Source organism: Patella vulgata, chromosome 6, assembly GCF_932274485.2.
Source record: "Patella vulgata chromosome 6, xgPatVulg1.2, whole genome shotgun sequence".
NCBI classification, from domain to species: domain Eukaryota; kingdom Metazoa; phylum Mollusca; class Gastropoda; family Patellidae; genus Patella; species Patella vulgata.
Genome location: NC_065884.2, coordinates 27390286 through 27411154, shown reverse-complemented (window position 1 = coordinate 27411154; position 20869 = coordinate 27390286). Strand labels below are relative to the sequence as shown.

The following is a 20869-nucleotide window of genomic DNA, read 5'->3' as shown; positions in this document are numbered from 1 at the left end:
TCGGATTTCAGGCTGAGACTTTTGATTTGGTGATATTATAAGTCTAGACCGAACATAAATCGTGGCAGCATTTCTATTGCAGCAACTGCCCGGGATGATTGGGAACTGAGTTTATAATTTCCCATTAATGAACCATAATCGTGAAAACGGATTTAATAGTGATTTTATATTCTGACCGCGGTGTTGGATGGCCGAATAGTTAGCACGTGCGTGCTGTGTCATAAAGCTTGTCATTGAGTCAACTGCCGTGGTTTCGAAACCCCGGTTGTACGTGACGAGGAGTGGGGTCGCCTGTCCAATCTCGTGGATTTTCTCCAGGTCCTCCGGTTTCCTCCCACTGCTAAAGACCTCTACGCGCAAGCGAATTATTGAAATAAATTAAACCATATGTTAGTCCAGAAATGACCTAGTTTGTGTCGAGTGGACGTTAAACCCCATTTCTCTCTATATATATATTCTGACCACACTGCAAACATGATTATGGTTCTATTTGCTTTTCCCACAACTTTTCTATATATGGAAATGAAAAGGGGAAAGAAGAGAGAGAAATGGGGTTTAACGTCCACTCGACATAAACAAGGTCATTTCGGGACTAGAAAAGGGGAAAAATACTGTATATCACAAATGATATGTGGATGTCCGATGTGCTTGAAAATTGTTTCCTGAAAACATATCCACGATTCTAGTCTGCCCGACAGTAGTTGCGTTTGTATTTTCTAACTTTGATTTTGAAAAGCTTTCTATTAATTTGTTAAACCTCATGTAGTTATGATTATTACGAAAAATATATCAAAACGCTTAAAATAGAGTCGTGACAGTTTGAAATGCATTTTGAATTAGAATCTCTACGAATATTACAGTGCGACGACAATATATACACCTAAACTACGTGTGGGCGTATATACTTGAACAGAATGAAAGAAAATTGTGGCTGTAGAAATTGCAGTAGAAACAATAAACAGCTAAACTATATGAAAATGCATGTTCGTAGTGCTTCAATAATTAAATATAGGAAAAGTACTAAAATTGCATTGTATAATACCTTAAATAAAAACATACGGCATACAACCGTAGACAGAGACTAGTCATAGACACTTAGAATGACTCAAATTAAATGAAGAAAAACACAGCTATGAACATATCAGTGAATACTCAATTGGGATCACGTGTTTTTTCACATTTTCTTAGTGTGCCATCATTCAAAATTTCGCGGCACACTGAAGAAGATCTCGCGTCACACCTGGTCCACAACTGTGTGCCGCGGCACACTGGTTGAGAATCACTTCAATAGAGGAATCACACTATTATCGGTTACAAATAAGAAGAAACATGTTTTAACGTCCTACTTTTCTTCACCAACCGGTATGCTGAATATTGGGATATTTTTGTACGCCCACATTTTCATGTGTACGTATATTGTCGTCGCCCCTGTCCGTCCGTCCGTCCACAATTGTTTGTGAACAGTCTGCAGGTCACAATTTTTATCCGATTTCAATGAAACTTGAAATATAGGTTTATCACCCTAAGATCTCGGTTCCTTTCGATATTGGAATGTATCGGACTGTAACTTCATGGATTATGGCCCCTGATTGTACGAAAAATCACGTTTTTAGCTTTTGAACACTGTAGAGGTCACAATTTTTATCCGATTTGGTTTAAACTTGAAATGTATGCTTATAACCCAAAGATCTCGGTTTTTTTCGATATTCGTGCATATCGGAACGTAACTTTCTGAATTATGGCCCCTGATTGTACGAAAAATCACGTTTTTAGCTTGTGGACCCTATAGAGGTCATAATTTTTATCCGATTTAAAAAATCGTATTATTATATCACCGCTACACCCTAACGACGGCTGAGTTCGAATTTCGTGAAAATCGGCCCAAAACTGACAGATAAAATGGCCACCGTTCGTTCTCAAATAGCGTAAAAATGTGGTATATCAAGGTTGTGGACCCTATAGAGGTCACAATTTTTATCCGATTTTGTTGAAACTTGAAATGTAAGTTTATAACCCAAAGATCTTAGTACCTTTCGATATTCGCGCATAACGGACCGTAACTTCCTGAATTATGGCCCCTGATAGTACGAAAAATCGCGTTTTTAGCTTGTGGACCCTATAGAGGTCATAATTTTTATCCGATTTAAAAAAAAACGTTTATTAAATCACTGTTACAAACTAAGGTTGGTTGAGTTCGAATTTCGTGAAAATCGGCCCAAAACTGACAGACAAAATGGGAGCCCTTCGTTCTCAGATAGCGTAAAAATATGGTATATCAAGGTTGTGGACCCTATAGAGGTCATAATTTTTTTCCGATTTTGTTGAAACTTGAAATGTAAGTTTATAACCCAAAGATCTTGGTTCCTTTCGATATTCGCGCATATCGGACCGTAACTGCCTGAATTATGGCCCCTGATTGTACGAAAAATCGCGTTTTCAGCTTGTGGACCCTATAGAGGTCATAATTTTTATCCGATTTAAAAAAACGTTTTATTATATCACTGTTACACCCTAAGGTCGGCTGAGTTCGAATTTCATGAAAATCGACACAAAACTGACAAAACAAAATGGCCGCCCTTCGTTCTCAAATAGCGTAAGAATATGGTATATCAAGGTTGTGGACCCTACAGAGGTCACAATTTTTATCGGATTTTGTTGAAACTTGAAATGTAAGTTTATAACCAAAAGATCTCGGTTCCTTTCGATATTCGCGCATATCGGAATGTAACCTCCTGAATTATGGCCCCTGATTGTACGAAAAATCGCGTTTTTAGTTTGTGGACCCTAGAGAGGTCATAATTTTTATCCGATTTAAAAAAAACCGTATTATTATATGACCGTTACACCCTAAGGACGACTGAGTTAGAATTTCGTAAAAATGGCCGCCCTTCGTTCTCAAATAGTGTAAAAATATGGTATATCAAGGTTGTGGACCCTATAGAGGTCATAATTTTTATCCGATTTTGTTGAAACTTGAAATGTAAGTTTATAACCCTAAAATCTCGGTTCCTTTCGATATTTGCGCATATCGAATTGTAATTTTCTGAATAATGGCCCTTGATTGTAGGAAAAATCACTTCCTTTTTAGCTTGTTCCCTATCCATCTCTCGAAAATGTGGGCGTATCCTGCCTGGCAGCCGCTGGTTTTTTAAACAAGCAAACAAATGGAAAAACAAAAGTCGTGACCATGAGACGCCAAAATATCCAAAAGAAAATTTTTCATGATATAAACTATTCGTTTATTTATTAATTTTTTTTCGATACTCAAAATCATGTTGAAATGGACTCGAATCAAAGGGTGCTCGGATACCCTGACGGTGACGAGAGCCTCCCTCAAGCGGGACTCCACGACGTGAAGGTCGAGCAGGATGCTTATTGTTTGTAATTCACCAAAGTGGACTGAAAGAATCCGAATCTAATAATACCCACGCTACTGGGTACCCACATTCAGAAAAGAAAAGTCACAGGCTTTCTTCTGGTTTACGATCAAGTAACGGTGTATCATTTTTTTTATTATATACGCTCGTATTAACACATTTTTTTTATAAGACATACCTCCGGGCCCCTCTAGGCTCCGAGCGTCTGGACTAGTGTCACAGCTGCACCCCGCCTACCCACCCCCATCCACACGTTGTGAATTATTACTTTCCCTTTCTTTAAAAACAGTAAAACAGTTCCTGCTCGTGAACACCCCCTCTCTCATTCCATTTGGTCATTTACATATTAAGGTATTAAGTAAAGTATGTGTTTGGGGCTATACACAGCAGGCAATGAAATGAAATGGGGTTTAACGTCCACTGTTCTGCTACGGTGGAAATTATGCCCTGGCAGCCGCACTATGGCCTACTCTTATATCGAATTCCAACTGCCAAGGGTCCTTTAGGTGCACGTCAATGTATACACGGACCACGGTTTTTTGACCCATCCGAAAGACTAGACAGCTATCCTTGTCAGGCCATGCGTACTGCACCACTGACAGGGGGGGGGGGGAAGCACGTCGGAAAATCTCGATGAAATCTCTCGGTCAATGCAGTGATCGAACATGCGACCTCCAGGCTAGCGAGCCAGCGTCTTACTCACTTAGCCACTGTGGCTCCCTACAGAGAAGGCTTTTTTTTAATTTGTTTCTATTGTTTATTAAATGTTTATTAAATGTTAAAGTCCAAAATTTTAACAGACTGACTATTACTTTCCCTTTCTTTAAAAATGGTTCCTATTTGTGAATACCCCCTCCCCACATTGCGTTTGTTGACTTACACATGGGGGAGGGGGCAGGACGAGTCGTTCGGATGGGACGAAAAACCGATGTCCCGTGTACACATTGGCGTGCACGTAAAAGATCCCTTGACAGAATTCGATATAAAAGTAGGCCGTAGTGCCGCTGTCCGGGCAAAATTTCCCTCATAGCACACTGTATGGCGTATGCCCGTCTTCATTAGCCCAGTTCGGGAGCAGAACAGTAGGACGTTAAACCCCATTTCATTTCATGTCCTGTGAAGCTGGTGTAGACTCTGCTTTCTCTTCTTAGGTAAGCTTTATCTGGAGAGAGACATACACAACAAGGAACATTAAATGTTACAAATTGTGTAATAGACTACGATCTTTATAGGGTTTTAAAGGACCTGAGAAGTTTTATTCATATGCACGAGATGATTTTGAATACTCGCACGAACAATATGTTAATTTGTAATTAATCGCACGCACAGACAAATAATCCGCAGGTCCAAATATTTGGTTCTTTCCTGCGTGGGTTTTTTTTTTCTATCCGCATAGACGAAACCATATCGATCAGCTGTACCTCCTATTTTTACGAAGAAGCTTTTACACGGCGAAGTGAGAAGATTATTCGCCCGCTCCTCGACAGCGAATTTTAACACATTGTTATAACACACAAGATCTCCTTCATTATGGAAGGGTATCGCTGCCAATATTAATTGTTCTGCTAAAATGTCTTTTCCATTGATTATATGTAGAAAGTACAATGTATAAAGTCCTAATACCGGAAATGATAAAGTCAAATGTAATGTGTCAAATGACAAATGCTTTATTGGTAAAGGCTGTTTTTTTAAGTGTCTACATTTTCCATGTCTCTCATTACATTTTACATTTAGGCTCTGCCACATCCAATTTGTCCTTCATGCTTTCTACATAGTATCTTACGTAGAGCACTAACTATGATATGCAAATATAGATATCACGTGACTAATTAACATATACGGAAACGAGGCCGAGATTAACCTGGCACAGTGTAAGCCAGTACACTATAAGAGGAAATTAACCTGGTACACTATAAGAAATTTACTTACTTTGAAAAACAATCAAATTTGGATGGTACTAAACTATATTACCATGATAACGTGAAGGGGGGGGGGGTATGCAATGTCCAAATACGGATCATAATACGAAATTCCAGATATTATTTTACATATCAGTGAAAAGCACGTTCATAGGTACTCATTTCTCTCTTTAAGTACATGTATATTCATTATTTGTTGGGCACAATTATTTATTTTTTATTATTTTGAATGGATTGAAGTTAATTAAGCTGTACTAAAATTTAAAGAGAGGGTGTGGGGCGGCGGCGAGGGTTTAAAATGTTAAAATACGGGTCTTAATACGAAATCCCTGTTATCGTGTTATACATCACTGGAAAGTATGTTTCTATGGCGCTTTGAATCTATCAATTATTTCTTGGCACATTCATTATTACGTACTTTAGAGAAAGAAAAATCCTCGTTGTTTTGTCGAAAGAAATGTGTTGCTGTCCGACAGTAACCTAATTACTAATATAGACTATACTTTCATTTTATGTTATTTGTCGAAGGCTCGGGTTAGCCATATCAATCACATGATTTTATTACAGGCACGGTCGTCCAGCGAATTTCTTATAGTTTGCCATGTTGATTGCCTCAATATCGTGTTGTAAATATCTTATAGTGTGCTGGTTTATAGTGCGCCAGGTTGAACTCGGGCCCCCTTTCCGTATATGTGAAGTCACGTGATATCCTACATTTGCATATCAAACTTCGTGCTCTGCGTAAGATGCTATGTAGAAAGCGAGAGGGACAAATGAGATGCTGCAGAGCTCAAATGTAAAATGTAATAAAGGAAATGTAAAATGTAGACACGTCAAAAACGGCATTTTCTATTAAACATTTGACATTTGACACATGGCATTTGACGTTTTGCATTTAACTTTGTCCTTCGAGGTATTTTGGCTTTATCATTACCGGTATTAAGACTTTGTACATTGTACTTTTTACACGTAATCAATGGAAAAGACATTTTAGCAGAGCATTTAATATTGGCAGCAATACCCTTCCATACTTGATATGTAAATAATCTTAATCAAATCAACCCGCCCATAACTAAAGTATCGGACGTTAAAATGGTAAAAACTGTATAACCAAAAATCATACTTATGTTTGCTAAAATTAATTTTCTCTAACAAATATGTAATAATGCAACTTCTGGTGTAAGTAACCAAAGACTCGTCAAATGTGCAGTTTAAATTCATACCTTATTTATATACCTTTATTACTTCAGCTACGTATCTGATTTATAGACCTTTGAACAATATAATATTTTAGGAAAGGTAACACTTGTATTTTTATCTAAAAAAAAGTAGTGCAGCTTTACGGTTGTGCTAATATTTTTGGATATATATAACGATGGCTGAGTATGCAAATGTTACATGTCCAGTTTTGGTCAAAATGATGTTTTGACCTTTTTGAATAGCATAAACATGCGCCCCTCTACTGTGTAAATGCTGTTAGTCCAGATTAATTAGAGTATCATGTTATTGCCATGAAAACATAGCACATGTCCCCATTCAGCAACAGTTTAGTATGCAAAAGTGATATTTGTGGACATACGTAACTTTTGTCTACTGAAAGCTCATAACACTAAACAGGAACCAGTGGACATATCGCCTACAAAACACGCTCTCAGGGGTCCAAACATTAAAGTTTGTGTAAATGTATTTTTATACGCCCACATCATCCAATTGTTTTAAAATTGATATATGTTATTTAATTTCAATAATTTTCGTTTATAACGTCTAGAGTTATGGTCCTTGTTTCACTTTGTTGAACCTTGTGAACGCTCTAATGCCAAAAGTTAACATCCGATCTTTGTGAAATTTATATGCAATATTTAAATTAGGGAAACGAAGAAACCTATTGAATTTCAGCATTTTCCGTTTATTACTTCTAGAGTTATGGCCCTTACTTTGTTTAACTTTGTGAACTCTTTAACCCCAAAAGTTATCATCCTATCTTTCTGAAATTTATATGCATTATTGAATTTCAGCAATTTCTGTGTGTTACATCTAGAGTTATGGTCCTTGTTTTACTTTATTGAACCTTGTGAACGCTCTAATGCCAAAAGTTAACATCCGATCTTTGTGAAATTTATATGCAATATTTAAATTAGGGAAACGGAGACGCCTATTGAATTTCAGCAATTTCCGTGTATAACTCCTAGAGTTCTGGTCCTTGCTTCACCTTGTTTAACCTTGTGAACGCTCTAACCCCAAAAGTTATCATCCCATCTTTCTGAAAATTATATGCATTATTTGAATTAGTGAAGCGAAGAAGCCTATTGAATTTCAGCAATTTCTGTGTATTACGTCTAGAGTTATGGCCCTTGTTTCACTTTATTGAACCTTGTGAACGCTCTAACGCCTAAAGTTATCATCCGACCTTTCTGAAATTTATATGCATTATTTAAAGTAGTGAAACAAAGAAGCTTATTGAATTTCAGCAATTTCTGTTTATTACGTCTAGAGTTATGGCCCTTGTTTCATTTTATTGAACTTTGTGAATGATCTAACATCAAAAGTTATCTGCCGATCTGTATGAAATTTATATGCGTCATTTAAATTAGTAAAGAGAAGAATCCTATTGAATTTCAGCAATTCCCGTTTATTACTTCTAGGGTTATTGCCCTAGTTTCACTTTGTTCAACATTGTTAATGCTCGATTGATGAAAGTTATCATCCGATATGTATGAAATTTATATGCATCATTTAAATTTGTGAAACGAAAAAGTCTGTCAAATTTTAACAATTTATGTAGATTACTTCCAGAGTTGATTTGTAGAACCTTGGGAACCTTCAAACGGCAAAAATTATAATCTGATCTGTATGGAACTATCTTGTACAGGCCTCCAATTACCTACAAAGGAATAAATATGCGACAACCCTTGTCGACCTTCGGACGATTTAGCCGCTGTGGGCGTATGTATCGTTGCCTGGCAACCTATCTTTAAAATGCGTCATTACATGACAGAGTACACAATAGCTCAATATTTCTTAAAATTGAACTCATTCCTGTGCATATTATATAACTAACATGGCATTATGTCCATCAAAATGTGGACCTGTTTTAAAAGTTCAATTTGCATAAACGATATGTCCATATGGAACCAATTTGCCAGAAGTCAGGAACCAATTTCATTCAAATGATCATCTCGATTTGTGTAGTACCAACCAATATATAACATATATATAGTACATTATGTTCGGATAATTCCCTGATTTGAAATACGAATTCAAAAGTTTAAAATGCGATTTTCTCGAAACAAGAAAAATGGACATGTAACATATGCATACTCATCCATATATATATATATATATATATATATATATATATATATATATATATATAGGATATTTGTCGTTTTAGAGTGAATAACATATTTTCTTTCATCGAGAAGCAAGAAAACATATTTTCACAAATGCGTAGCATGAGTGAAAATATAAAAATATAAACGTTTTCTTGCTTAGAGATGAAATAAAATATGTTATTCACGACAAAACGACAAATGTTCTATTTATTTTATGATTTTGCAATCATTTTAGGTAAAAACAACATGGACTACTTTGTCCGCTTCTAGCCAGTGGAATAAAACTTTTATTTCACTGATAAAACGCGGTATTCCACTACTGATCATAAAATAAATACATATATATATATATATATATATTATAAAGATGTTTAGCTCACCTGTGGGTCAACGCGGTAATACTGGTGTTGTACTGATTTATTCGACTTGACAGCAGAAGGACCATAAACATCGTTAATTGCTGCTCGTATGCGAGAAAGCAGATTTGGAAATGTACATCAAATTAATCATTATTATTTATATACTGATAGTACTTAAACATCGTTAATGGTCTGCCCACAATAAGTATTATACGAATGAGTAACAACAATAAAAGTCAATTTCCAAGAGAGTGAAAAGAAAACAAACGAAAAAAAATCTACACTTTCCAATTCTTTGTTTCAGTCAAAATCAGATACGTTATAGCTGAAGTAATAAATTATTGTCAAAATATATTTAACAATCGGGAATTAACAAGAAATACATAGCAATTTAGAACACTTCAACAAACATATTATAGTGAAAGAGCAGGAAAATCTATAGATGCATGCATACAAAATAACACTTAAAATCACCAAGACTCTCTGTAACGAACATAATATATTATTATCTATTAAAGTAATTGATTGTCATTTGCAATTTTCGGACAGTGTCTAATTTATAGAGCTTAATACACGCTATTAAACATTTAAAATTTTTATGAAAACAAAACTTATATTATAGATTTAAAAACAGGATATTTTGTGGAATAGTTAAATTATAGTATAAACGAATATAGACTCTAAATTAATTTAGCAAGTACCACTATGGATCAGGTACTGGCTATGACGTCAACACAGACATATTGAAATTGCTACGTCATATGAAAATTGAAAGTCCGTCAATCGATACGCAGTGGTCCAAGAAACAAGTATATGAATTGGTGGAGCATTGGGCTCTTTCAAAGAGAATCGTCCCCAAGAACAACAAATGAATAACAGTATTACATAGTAATACGTGAAATTCAAAACCCAAATAACACCCCCAAAACCTATGCGTGTCATTATTAAAGTGAACAAACCAAAGGGTTTTTATTTCTCAATAGAATCCCCTAAAAGAATTCTGGGCACATTTTCTCCGGGCACTTTATTTGAAACAAAGAAATATTGTGTAAAATTTGGCTAGGGTTATATCAGTGGAAACTTGATATTTGATAATCCTTGGTGAGGATTTTGCCTTAAATGCAAAATCAAACCTTTCAAATGTACACAGTATTGCTGCTAGATTAGTTTATTAGTTTAAAAAAATAGAGAGGGTTTAGATAAAGCTTTTAAACCAGGATAACGCATCATATTGTATATACATAACGGAGAAATAGAATTATAAAATGTTATTACAATGTGTATTTTGTATCCTACATATTATATTGTACTTCTCGGGGGAGCCACGGTGGCTAAGTAGGTAAGACGCTGGCTCGCTAGATTTTCTGGCGTGGTTTCCCCTTGGCAGTGGTGCTGGACGGAGGGCCTGACAAGGACAGCTGTCTAGTCGTTTGGATGGGAATACCGGGGTCCCGTGTACACATTGGCGTGCACGTTAAAGATCCCAGGTCAGTTGGAATTCGATGTCATAGTACTCATAGTAGGCCGTAACGCCACTGTCCGGTGTATGCCCGCCTTCATTAGCCCAGCCGGAACAGAACAGTTGGACGTTAAACACCATTTCATGTATACATTTCGGCAGATAAAATATTCCAGTTGGCCTATATGGGTGAAGACGGGCATGGGCCAAACGAGAAATTTTGTCTAGACTACTTTTCGTCGAATTCCAACTATCAATGGTACACTGAACCTCGGTTTCCGTACCATATGCATGACTAGACGATAGTACTTAAACATCGTTAATGGTCTGCCCACAATAAGTATTATACGAATGAGTAACAACAATAAAAGTCAATTTCCAAGAGAGTGAAAAGAAAACAAACGAAAAAAAATCTACACTTTCCAATTCTTTGTTTCAGTCAAAATCAGATACGTTATAGCTGAAGTAATAAATTATTGTCAAAATATATTTAACAATCGGGAATTAACAAGAAATACATAGCAATTTAGAACACTTCAACAAACATATTATAGTGAAAGAGCAGGAAAATCTATAGATGCATGCATACAAAATAACACTTAAAATCACCAAGACTCTCTGTAACGAACATAATATATTATTATCTATTAAAGTAATTGATTGTCATTTGCAATTTTCGGACAGTGTCTAATTTATAGAGCTTAATACACGCTATTAAACATTTAAAATTTTTATGAAAACAAAACTTATATTATAGATTTAAAAACAGGATATTTTGTGGAATAGTTAAATTATAGTATAAACGAATATAGACTCTAAATTAATTTAGCAAGTACCACTATGGATCAGGTACTGGCTATGACGTCAACACAGACATATTGAAATTGCTACGTCATATGAAAATTGAAAGTCCGTCAATCGATACGCAGTGGTCCAAGAAACAAGTATATGAATTGGTGGAGCATTGGGCTCTTTCAAAGAGAATCGTCCCCAAGAACAACAAATGAATAACAGTATTACATAGTAATACGTGAAATTCAAAACCCAAATAACACCCCCAAAACCTATGCGTGTCATTATTAAAGTGAACAAACCAAAGGGTTTTTATTTCTCAATAGAATCCCCTAAAAGAATTCTGGGCACATTTTCTCCGGGCACTTTATTTGAAACAAAGAAATATTGTGTAAAATTTGGCTAGGGTTATATCAGTGGAAACTTGATATTTGATAATCCTTGGTGAGGATTTTGCCTTAAATGCAAAATCAAACCTTTCAAATGTACACAGTATTGCTGCTAGATTAGTTTATTAGTTTAAAAAAATAGAGAGGGTTTAGATAAAGCTTTTAAACCAGGATAACGCATCATATTGTATATACATAACGGAGAAATAGAATTATAAAATGTTATTACAATGTGTATTTTGTATCCTACATATTATATTGTACTTCTCGGGGGAGCCACGGTGGCTAAGTAGGTAAGACGCTGGCTCGCTAGATTTTCTGGCGTGGTTTCCCCTTGGCAGTGGTGCTGGACGGAGGGCCTGACAAGGACAGCTGTCTAGTCGTTTGGATGGGAATACCGGGGTCCCGTGTACACATTGGCGTGCACGTTAAAGATCCCAGGTCAGTTGGAATTCGATGTCATAGTACTCATAGTAGGCCGTAACGCCACTGTCCGGTGTATGCCCGCCTTCATTAGCCCAGCCGGAACAGAACAGTTGGACGTTAAACACCATTTCATGTATACATTTCGGCAGATAAAATATTCCAGTTGGCCTATATGGGTGAAGACGGGCATGGGCCAAACGAGAAATTTTGTCTAGACTACTTTTCGTCGAATTCCAACTATCAATGGTACACTGAACCTCGGTTTCCGTACCATATGCATGACTAGACGATGTTACTTCCTACACCTCCGCCCCTCCCATACACAACTGGCAAAATGAAGCCAGGGTGGAAAAATCTTAAGGATCTTTCTGGTTAGTGAGCCGGTGCCTTACCCACTGATAATAACCATTTTCTTAATTTAATAATGTGTATGTGGATCTACGAGCTCCCTTGTAATTTAAGAGGGGCGGCGGTGTATCGAGGTGTGGCGGAGTGCACTGAACCAGACACAGCTAGTAATTACAGATGCATTACATGTAAGAGCTAAATATGTCCATTGCAGGCCTTATTTTGACTTCAAATGTAATATAAACTATTATTTAGACATGTATTCACATACCGAGCCTATATTCCACTTTCTAGATCATCGGTTGGCCGAGATAATAACCGAGGCTTAGTTTTGATCGTCAGGTACCTTTGCTACGATAATATACGATTACCCTACATCTTGTCAAAACTTCAAACACTGATAACGTCGCTCATAATAAAGTAATTTGAATGAAATTTTCAATATAGTCATTTTTCATAATTAATTTTTGAACTATTATAGCAAGAAAGGTCATCTCTTTATCTAAATCTTACACAATGCTTCTTTAACCAAAATAATGCTAGCATAATACCCGGATAATATCTAACACAAAAGATAATAACTAGAGCGTGCAAGATAATACACAGAGCGATCATAACTTTGAACACTAGTTCTGAGGTAACGTCCAGTATTTGAGTTTAACGAGTTATGTAAATACAGCAAAACTTTGAAAAATGAAAGCAAATCCAAGAAAACGCCATGTAAAAAAGGTTGAGTTAATATATCTATTAAAAGAAAATCATTACTATACAGATTAAAAAGAAGATGGACAAATAAAATAACTCTAGAAGTAAATTTCTCATTCCAATACTAGAAACACTTGGCCGCAAGACAATAATTGAAATCAATATAATATACCATATCTGAGCTTCGAAATGACTTAGGTTTGTGTTAAGTGGACGTTAAACTCGTGTTCACCATATTGTTTTTATTGTGTAGAAAAGTAAAGAATTGTCATTTTGTTTCATACATTTTATTTTATTGAATTCAGAAACCCAAATTGGTTGAAAGTTTGATTAGCGATATTAAAACTAAAAATTCAGCATGACAATTTTTCTCTGTTAACTGTCCTAAAATAGATGTGTCATTTACAAATGGTGTTGACTCTTAAAAATGCCACTGTCTGTCCTCTTTAACAATTTTTTGATTTTGTGTATAAGCTAACTGAAATATTTGAGTATGATTCAGAGGTCAAGTTCTCATAATTTGACCACTTTTTGGTAGCTGACATCGAATTTCTATGGCATTTTCTCTTTAACTAATTGGTTTGGCTAGGTCAAATATGAATGTTGTCAGTCAAAATGACACGTACATTTTTTAATAATAGTAGCGATCTACTTATGTGTACATCATTTGCGTGATGGATCCTCTCTTTGATGTATCTCCAAGAACATATAAATACCCGCATTTAAATATACATCTTTATTATACGTTGGGATATTTCAGATTTGATCTTTCATTCTTTTCGGCTTGACGGTAAGTTATGTTAATTAGAGTAAATATTGTCTGGAGCTTGAAGAGGTGCACGTGTTTTGGTGATCTACTTCGATGGTTTAACTGTACAGACAAAATTCGGCTTATCTCCGCCATAATTCACGATTAACAATATTTATAATTCTTCGGTGGAATTTAGCTATAGAACACAATAAAAAAAAACACAACACTATTTAAATGGAAACAATCATCGCCATGTTGCTTGATAACGACACTTGTCGAGACGCCGTGCTATATAAGTTCACACACCAGTGATTCTTTTCAATATAAATTATGTTTTTATTAACAATAATTAGTTTCTAGGTGAATTTGCTGATGTCTGTTTAACTTAAAATTCATTTAAAAAATATGAATTTAGCAATTTTGAAGTAAAGATTTTAAAGTATATTAATATGAGAGCTCATAAGTGTACTTACGATGACTAGGAAATATGCTAGTTAGTTTGTAGGTGAATTTGCTGATGCCTTTTTAACTTAAAATTCATTAAAAAAAATATGAATTTAGCAATTTTGAAGTAAAGATTTTAAAGTATATTAGTATGAGAGCTCATAAGTGTACTTACGATGACTAGGAAATATGCTATTCCAAGAACAAAGCTTTAAAAATTCACTTAAAATGCTAACCAACTATTCTGTTATAGTTTGCCCAATAAACAATCCGTCTTTAAACAGGCATTATGCAAGAGCTAAATCTGCCTACTGCAGGTCTTTCTTTAGACTTTAAATGTTACATTATCTTTTAATTAGACATGTATTAACATGACAAGACCATAATCAACTCTCGATGTCATCGGATATTTCCAATATTAAGTAGATTAGAACGGTTCAGCCATTTTATAGTTTGATTTAAAGCTAGACTAAGCTTCGAACAACCAGTGCGGTAGTTACAATCAATGCACACGTCTTGTCAAACCTTCAAAGGCTAATATCGTCGTTTTTAATAAAGTAATTTGAATGAAATTTTCAATATATTATTCAATTTAAGTTTGCATTATCTATTTTTGAACTATTATAGCAAGAATGGCCATCTCTTTATCTAAATATTACAGAATTCCTCTTCAATATGTCAATTGCTGCAGAAAAGTAGGACACTAAAAAACTCCAGTTCATTTTCCAAGGTTATAACCAATGTTTTAAAAGTTAATATAAATAATTACTCATTTTTTGTTCAGGTTCCAGGCATAAAAATGATGAAGGTTTTAGCTGTTGTAATGATACTTGCTGTTGTAATGTCTACAGTGAACAGCTTTCCATTGGGTTAGTATTTTGTCTAGCATGAACATCATCCACATGTAAGATTATCTACAAATGTCATTTTTAGCTTCGGCTACTTACTTTCACAATTGTTTACCGTAAGGATATAAAATTACTTTTTAAAATGTACCGTGTCGAAGACTATTCTTCTTGTTACTTAAGGTCTTACGTCCGTTTCCACTTTCTGTGATATCGAAGACTGAATAAATCGCGTGTTTACAGACATTGCTCTTCGCCTTTCACACTAAGATTTTAAGCGGTGCTGGTGGTGGACCATCGACTAGAATGACTCGGGTACTGTCGCCCCTAGCAATATACATAATAACCGTAAATGTTAGTCTCAAATTAACCGATGTATTAAGTTGACGAGACATTCTAACAAGCTATAGTGACAGGGACCGTGTCAAGAAACCAGAGGGCCCGCTTATACATGTAATGGTAAACAAAATAGGTCGTAAATCAGACCATTGACCTTAAAAATACAGTACTACAGGCTGTACTAATTGCTATTATATTTTTATATTTCAGCCCTTTACATGTACGATAACGACTCAGTCGATAGTTTTTATCAACCAATGTATAGCGCCATGACCAATTACTATACCATGTACCAACAGATGCTGATGCAAATGTATGGTGGTTTCATGTGAACTGGATGGAGAAGAAGAATCTCTGAATTGGATAAAAAATGGTACCCTGTGAATTGGATAAAAAAAAGATAGGAATTTCTAAATGGAACGCAACATTGTTTTTGTTTTCAAATATATTTTATCATTTATTGTACTTTATTGAATATGAATAAATCATTTTCGTGTTAAAAGTTTTCTTTTTTTAATGTGTTCAATAATATTCAATTTTAATGTCGACTTACATTGTTGACACTATTTTGGTGAACCATGATCACAGGGCTGAACCCGACCGAAGCCTAATTTGATTGCCAATAATGTCATCATCTTTAAAATACAAGATAAACCCTAGACAATGGAAGTATAAAATACAATAGTTATTACGCGTTGTATTCTATAAATGATCATTTTTATGGGCATCAGAGTAGATCTAACCAGGGGTCTGTCCAGGAATTTGAGCACCGAGAGGTTTAAGGAGTAGACAGCGTCAAGTGTGGCGTTAGGTCGGGGTGGGGGTGGGGAACTACCCGCAAATGTCATAGAATCAGACGCTTTGGGTCAATATTTCTGCTCATTTAGGTGTGTACATGTATTTATCACCCAATAATACATTCTACAGGAGATATCGCTTGTGTGATAAATTTCATAATCCACAGCGATATCTCCTTTACTTTATCGACTTGTGTTGATATTTTTTGATATCAAAAAAGACTCGTAGGAGATTCGCTGTATAATAACAGTCGAGTGAGCCGAAACAGCGTTATTTCCATGAATGTAAGAGACAAAAATAAACACGCGCCTGCTAACAAAGTGACACATCTGCGTAAAAAAACCCAACATAAACACGAACTAAACCGAAGTGTTGATGGGTCAGGTTTTTAACTTTTAACCGATTGATCATTTTTCGTGTCCCCAATTAAAAACTGGTTTCGACTGTAGTCCGGTATTTGGCAGTTACCTGCAGGGGGATAACTCGAATGCGTGCATTTGGACCCAGACTAGCAATTATTTGCCCATTGACTTCAATGTTAAATGGCTGTAACATCACAGGCTGTAGCTTTTTTCTCAACATTCCGTTGGTTCCAATCTTTATAGGCACAATGGGGACAACATTTGGCAATCTCCTCATCATAATTTTGTAGGGGGTTGACCATTTAGATTTTTTGCTACACGGATTTGAAGTTGACTGGGGTGAAAATCTCACTTCCGACACAATGACTGCTCTGCAGAAAGACACTTTACACCCCCTATCCCTCCGCTGTAATATCATCAGTATTACCCAAAACTGCTATGAAATTGCAAATTTGATCCCTTTTCTCCAATTCTAGACCAAAAAGTCAACCCAAAAATGCAGGAAGAGGGGAGAAAAAAATTAAGGGAAAAATTGTCTATTTATAACTCGCACTACATTCGTCCATCATGAAATAAGGGGAAATAATTACTAGTCTTAGTCCTATATACCTCACATGTTTCTGCAGTTTAAACAAATCTGTTGTTATCTAATAAACAAACATATATGCAATTCCCTGACCAAAGAATATGAAAATCTATGCATTTTCAGATGAGCTGTGCGGCATTCTGCAAACACTATAATGCATCAGAAAACTGCGGAATTTCAGACAGAAATTTAAAAGCACATGAATTTTGAATTAAACAGAACATTTTTATTTTTGAACATAAATGCATTCTGTAAAAAGATGAGATAAATTCAATATAAATCAAACACGAAAATACTTTAAAACAGTAATCATGATGCAATATTAGACTTTTTAACACTTTCATCGAAAACCACACAGTTTTTCTCTGTTAACGTAGTTTCAAGTGCCAAATTGTGGTCAAATCTAAAATGTTGAAACATGCAGTGCCTATCAATTTTAAAATATCTCCTATATAGCTGTATTTCCATAGGATAAGTAAGTTGAAATAATCTGATTATGTAACACTACAACAGCTTTTTCATCCCTACCCCCCAGTTTGGAATCTGATAATTTAAAAGCACATGAATTTTGAATTCCACAGAACATTTTTATTTTTGAACATAAATGCATTCTTCAAAAAGATGAGATGAATTCAATATAAATCAAACACGAAAATACTTTAAAACAGTAATCATGATGCAATATTAGACTTTTAACACTTTCATCGAAAACCACACAGTTTTTCTCTGTTAACATAGTTTTAAGTGCCAAATTGTGGTCAAATCTAAAATGTTGAAACATGCAGTGCCTATGAATTTCAAAATATCTCCTATATAGCTGTATTTCCACAGGATAAGTAAGTTGAAATAATCTGATTATGTAACACTACAACAGTTTTTTCATCCCCACCCCCCGGTATGGAATCTGATACATTGCTGACCAATCATAGGTCGCCCCGTTCACTCGAGCCTGTCAAATGATTTACAATGGCGATGGTGCCTACAACTTTCCTGACCAAGAGATATGCACAACCGTCGATCAACACACAAGCCATTAATGTTATCTTCCAATATGAGAGGCCATGATAAACACACAAGCGTCCTTTTCAAGCTCGGAAATTAAGTCATCACCAAAAAGCAAAGTTTACAGAGGTCCCAAACTGATTACGATTTGCCCTCCACTTCCACCACAGGTGTCATAGAGATCAGGGATGAAATTGATATGCATCATCGTTCTCCTAAAGCCAGTCCAGGAAGAGATCAGGTTTTAAGATGTAGACCTGAAATGTTAAATTTGGATGAGAATAAGAATTCTGGGGCGAATACTATCCAGGGAAATGGTCATTGACATCCAGAAAATGGTCAAAATGTGGAATTCTGTCATTCAGTTAAATGTCAAGGGGAGAAGACAGGCCTGTGCAGTACCAAATTTCCAGCCCATTACTATTAGTGAGCAGAAGTGGGGATGAGGTTGGATTTACTTCTTAAAGTGTATGAAATGCACATTTATCTCACCTGTTTTGCTTCTTTTTTTTTAATACTTGTGTTGAGGTCAATCATTCCACTCTATGAAACATTGCCCTGGCACCTGAAATGATAGGAGGCTGGGGATAAATATGCAATAAAAAACAGTGAGAAAATAAGAAAAAAATATGGTTTCAACTGGAAATAGAAATAAACCTCTTTATTTCTCGCGAACAGCCCGTCACTGGCCCTCCAAAAAGAAACCAGTTAACAATCAGTAAAAAAGTAAACCTTGAGTGTCACATAAGTCTAAGCCAATCTCAAAGGTAGATGCCATGTTTTGAGGTTCGGTCTAAATATTAAGGCCAACTGCATGTTTGGTCAAAAGTCACACAGGTGTGAATTTTGGAGTGTACATGTTAACATTTCATTGTATGATGTCAAAAACATGTTAGGTCTAAATGTTAAGGCCAACTGCAGACTTGGTTCAAGGTCACAACATGTAAATAGGGTTAGGGCACATGATTTTTTTACACAATTGTGGGTTTGGGCTAGGGTCAGAACTAGGTCTTGGCTTAGGCCTAGGCTACATGCTTTTTGACAAGATTGTGGGTTAGGGTTAGGGTAAGGACTGGGTCTTGGGTTAGGGTTAGGGTCAGCCTTGTTTACATCTCGTGACTTTAGACCAAATCTGGAGTTGAGTTGGCCTTAATATTTAGACCTAACCATGTTTTGATATCATTGTGAAGAAAATGTTACACATTTACAACCCAAAATTCACACTCAACCAACGGATACCCCCAATCATGGCTATTTTGATACCAAATAGTCAAAAAACTTACTGCTGGGCAATAAAAAAGCAGTATTCTTACTATTTCTGACACTTTCCATTCAAAACTTCAGGAAATAAGCCCTTGAAAAAATATCAACATCCCGAGTCGGCCATGTTTCTTTATCTCATCAGGACTCAGACTAGCAATTATTTGCCCATTGACTTCAATGTTAAATGGCTGTAACATCACAGGCTGTAGCTTTTTTCTCAACATTCCGTTGGTTCCAATCTTTATAGGCACAATGGGGACAACATTTGGCAATCTCCTCATCATAATTTTGTAGGGGGTTGACCATTTAGATTTTTTGCTACACGGATTTGAAGTTGACTGGGGTGAAAATCTCACTTCCGACACAATGACTGCTCTGCAGAAAGACACTTTACACCCCCTATCCCTCCGCTGTAATATCATCAGTATTACCCAAAACTGCTATGAAATTGCAAATTTGATCCCTTTTCTCCAATTCTAGACCAAAAAGTCAACCCAAAAATGCAGGAAGAGGGGAGAAAAAAATTAAGGGAAAAATTGTCTATTTATAACTCGCACTACATTCGTCCATCATGAAATAAGGGGAAATAATTACTAGTCTTAGTCCATTTCGGGGGTAAGATTGGAGAATACAAATTCACTTCATGACCTTCAACACCCGCATTTAAAATAATTATATTCGGACACTCTTATTTATAACCTTTCCTATTCGAATGGTATAAATGGGCCAGCTTATTTAATGTTAAAACCATGGTGTGGTGGTATAACCCGTAAGAGTGACACTATTCTTCTTTAGCCTAAAATGGTGGTCACACACCCCCCCCCCCAAAAAAAAAATACATTACATACAATACCGTGTCGTTTTCAATCGTGACTTCGTGTAATGTCAGCTATATTTCATCCTTCGTGCCACTTATTGTTGTTTTTACTGTTTAACGTCCGCTTCCACTCAGGGCGATATCGCAGATAATTTGTGCCACTGGCTTCAATATAACCATTTATAGATTTCCCCGAGTTGAAAAAATCTCGAAAACTATGGAAAGTTATGGAACTATATCTATATACAATAACCTTCGATAATTCTCTATCATGAACTATCAATAAAACGTACCTTCATGCTGTATATCTTAAGTTATACCGATCTGAATATTATAATTGTTTTGGGTTTTCAATGTTAACGGAATTACGTTCTCTTGTTTATCCAAATTCGGAATTTTTGTAACGAAAAATATGAACACCCACTAACATTCGGGTCTATTCGTATATTTCCTGATTTGCAACCTGACGAAATCTGTTCCAAGATTCGACTGAATCTCAGTTCTCCCAGCAAGCGCATAACACAGCTAAGTTTTGAATCAGCCACTCCCGCGTTCA

At 35.8% G+C, this 20869-nt stretch overlaps 1 long non-coding RNA gene across 1 annotated transcript; it reads right to left on the bottom strand.

Annotated features, from left to right (window-relative positions):
• Positions 1 to 17472: 17472 nt before the first annotated feature.
• LOC130013248 (uncharacterized) lies at positions 17473 to 20047 on the bottom strand. Its single transcript, XR_008788627.1, has 3 exons — positions 19517 to 20047; positions 18726 to 18798; positions 17473 to 18490 (listed from the first exon to the last, which is right to left on the bottom strand). It is a non-coding gene; the product is annotated as an uncharacterized LOC130013248 (long non-coding RNA).
• Positions 20048 to 20869: the final 822 nt, after the last annotated feature.